This window comes from Octopus bimaculoides, chromosome 7 (genome assembly GCF_046866305.1).
Source record: "Octopus bimaculoides isolate indiv1 chromosome 7, ASM4686630v1, whole genome shotgun sequence".
NCBI lineage: Eukaryota > Metazoa > Mollusca > Cephalopoda > Octopoda > Octopodidae > Octopus > Octopus bimaculoides.
The window spans coordinates 45134326-45137831 of record NC_142934.1 but is presented as its reverse complement, the minus strand read 5'-3'; the positions used below and the strand labels follow the sequence as shown (position 1 = coordinate 45137831).

The 3506-nt window shown below is 37.0% G+C and overlaps 2 non-coding genes across 2 annotated transcripts; both read left to right on the top strand.

The window, feature by feature from the left end:
* The first annotated feature begins 427 nt into the window (after positions 1-427).
* On the top strand, positions 428-501 carry Trnat-agu (transfer RNA threonine (anticodon AGU)). The gene has a single exon. It is a non-coding gene; the product is annotated as a tRNA-Thr (tRNA).
* Positions 502-779: 278 nt separating this feature from the next.
* Trnat-agu (transfer RNA threonine (anticodon AGU)) lies at positions 780-853 on the top strand. The gene has a single exon. It is a non-coding gene; the product is annotated as a tRNA-Thr (tRNA).
* Positions 854-3506: the final 2653 nt, after the last annotated feature.

The window sequence follows — 3506 nt, the reverse complement described above, 5'->3', positions numbered from 1 at the left end:
TGAACTCACGACCGTACGGTTATGAACCGAATACCCCTAGCCATTAAGCCACGTACCTTCACAGTTTGATCTGATACAGACTGAAGGTCACATATATCAGCAACGGACATCGTCACTGAGATCGATCAAAGTAGCTGATTGGTATTTATTTTATAAACCTCGGTGAAATTTCAACTCGGAACACAGAGTGGTGTAACTAACTACCACAAAGGAATTTTGTTTGATGCTCTACAGACTCTATCGATTTAGCGTCCTATTCAGGCGTATAAACTGTATCATTATATGTGGATGTGTGATAGTCTCTCATGGTACATTATTTATTATAATGACTAATCATGTATTGTGAAGATACTTTCTAAAGCCATATCTACTGTGTTAAGTGAAAACCGATTATTTTATCTTTAAGTATGGAGCTGCTGCTGCAAGTGGCTCCATAGCTCAGTTGGTTAGAGCGCCAGTCTAGTAAACTGGAGGTCGAGCGTTCGAATCTCTCTGGAGCCTTATTATTTTGTTATACTTTAATAATTTCACTAAAGCTATGTCATCTCTGTACTGAAATAATATCTCTTCTGTGTTTAAATACGAGTTTTTCCTCTTTTAATTGTTAGAGATCGTAAATGGTTATATTTCTAAATACAAACTTGTCAAGAAAGTTTTGCGGTTGTCGACATGAAGGAAATAATCACGTATTATAATGAAAATTATTGAAGCCATTTTCAGATTGTCAGGGATAAACATTTAATCTTTATAAAGTCTAAATATATGACTAAATAGTATCTGGCTCCATAGCTCAGTTGGTTAGAGCGCCAGTCTAGTAAACTGGAGGTCGAGTGTTCGAATCTCTCTGGAGCCTCAACCTATTTTTTATTCTTCTCCAATACATTTTCATTATCATAATAAACTGTGAAGATACATAAGAACTTTCGTTATATGAAAAGTAAAATAGGCTCGCACATTCATGAAGCCTGCTAATTAAAATTATACCTTTCATGAGAACAAATCATTAACTGTTTCCCTGTCCAAAGCATTTTGTCCAAAACGTACATGTTTATATGTCCTTTGTATCACATGTGATAGACGGGCGGAGAAGACAATACTGAAATTTTATCTAAGTATAAAATATTCACTAAGTCATTTACGAGGTGTAGTATAACAGCAGCTACACGAAATAGCTACATGTTCCCTCAGATACTATGTGTATTCTGTATTTAACTAGAAAACGCACCCGTCCTCTGAACGGTTTAAGTTGCTTTGATGGTATTTTTTTCACCAAATAATTGAACTACCGAGAAGGTTTATGAGTAGCACGGCAATCTATGTTTCCAATTACTCTAGGAACGGAAAATGAAATTGAAGGCTGGTTATTGTGGAGGTCGTTGCACTTTAATGATCATAGAACATGTAAGTTTGCAAGTGATGCTAAGTAGAGCTACTGAAGTGTTTTGGGAGTAGATTACGGGCAATGACTACAAAATATAGTTGTTTTACATGAAGGAAAAATTTCATGTCAGAAACAGCCACTTAAATGGTGTAATTAAATTGAAGGGAGACGTTGAAACTTCTCCTCTGTGAGTTAATTTTTTTCAACAGCAAAGGGAGCTATTTTTTCGGAGAGATAGGCTAACAAAAGCCCCTTTATTCTGTCTTCCCACATAGCCTGCGCATAAAGTAACAGCGAATGCTGCATTAAGTTAAATTAGCATGGAGCTTTCTGAAAGATACGCATAGCTTTCGCTAGTCGAAGCAAAACTCTTATTTAAAGGTTGATTCTCTGGGACGAATCATATGTGATTGTTTAAAAAAAGGTTAGAACAACAATGCTAAAACGTATTTGAAATGATGGACAACAGTCGAAATATTATAAAGGATGGGTAAATAAGCACCCTTAAAGTAAAACAACGCATTGGTAGGTAAACAAAGGTATCAACAAATAGAAGAGAGGAAGGGGAACGTCACCTTTCAAGTAACTCAGAATAGGTAAAGGTAAGCTTGCCGAAATTTTATACAGTTTAAATATGGAGATTAAGATTGTTTGGTATTGGATATTCATCGCGAACAGTGTTCCTAGTCAATTTAATCACCGTGGCAGGTGGACAGTCGAAATAAATAGACAAAATCATTTCACATCATGTGTGTGCACATCACCACCCTAAACATTGTTACCCTCTGTCTAAAGAAGAAATCATATTTATAAGTAGCTTTTTATTACCAAACAGAGGTAATAATTACATATATAACACGTATGTATAGGATACAAGAGGTCACAGGATGTGTGACGAAAGAACTTTGATAAAGAAACAAAAATAATGATAATGGTTTCAAATTTTGCCACAAGGGCAGCTTTTGGGTCGAGGGAATGAGTCGATTATATCGACTTCAGTATTCAACTGGTACTTAATTTATCGGCCCCGAAAGGATGAAAGACAAAGTCGACCCCGGCGGAATTTGAATTCAGAACGTAGCGACGGGCGAAATACCGCTAACGATTCTGCCAGAACAATAACAAAACTGAAGTGAAGACTAAATATATAGTGCGTGTATTTAATTGACAAAATTGACCATCCCCAAGTATAACTATATGAAATTCTGATTTTCTCCTATAAATGCTTTACTGTAGGTAAGTATTGGTTGAAAAGCATTCCTGAGAAAAGACATTTCTAGATATCTTCATGATGATGATGATGATGATGATGATAATGATAATAATAATAATAATGATAATAATAATAATAATAAATAATAAATAATAATAACAACGAAAGCTGAATGCCAGAAACATAATTTCGGCAATAAACTCGCGCGCAGTAGTTCGGTATGGCGCTAGAATTCTGAAGTGGACAGAGGAGGAGCTAAAAGAGATGGACAGGAAGTCAAGAAAGTTCCTAACGAAGCATAAAGCCCATCATCCATGTACAGACACTGATCGCCTATACATGAAGAGAGCAAATAAAGGAAGGAGACTGATAAGTGTGGAAGACTGCGTGCGTATCGAACTCGAGAGCTTAATGAGATACCTAGCCCAAAGTAAAGAAACCTTGCTAGTGACAGTTAGGAACGAGGGAGTATTGAAAACAGAAAAAAGGGAAAACAAAGGAAGAAGTACAAAAAGGACATGAAGAAGAATTACGCAAGAAGGGACTACACAATCAATTTCATGTAGCCACAAAAGAAGTTGCTGGAAGATGTAGGTGGCATTGGCTGATGAACGGAACTCTAAAAAAAGAGACCGAGAGCATTATACTGGCAACGCAGGACCAAGTTTCGGTCAACCTTAGGAAAGAGCAAGTCTCTGCTGTGTCGCATCTGCAATAGAGTGGATGAAACCATTGCCCATATCACGAACGAATAATCTAGACTTTCCTAAACCACTACAAGTTGTGGCGACGCGACCAGGTAGCGAAAATGCTACATTGGAAACTGTGTAAAAAGTGGGGTTAGAGAGAGACAAGACGTGGTATGAGCACAAACTACAGATAGTGGCGGAGTCGGAGATTGGCAAAATCCTC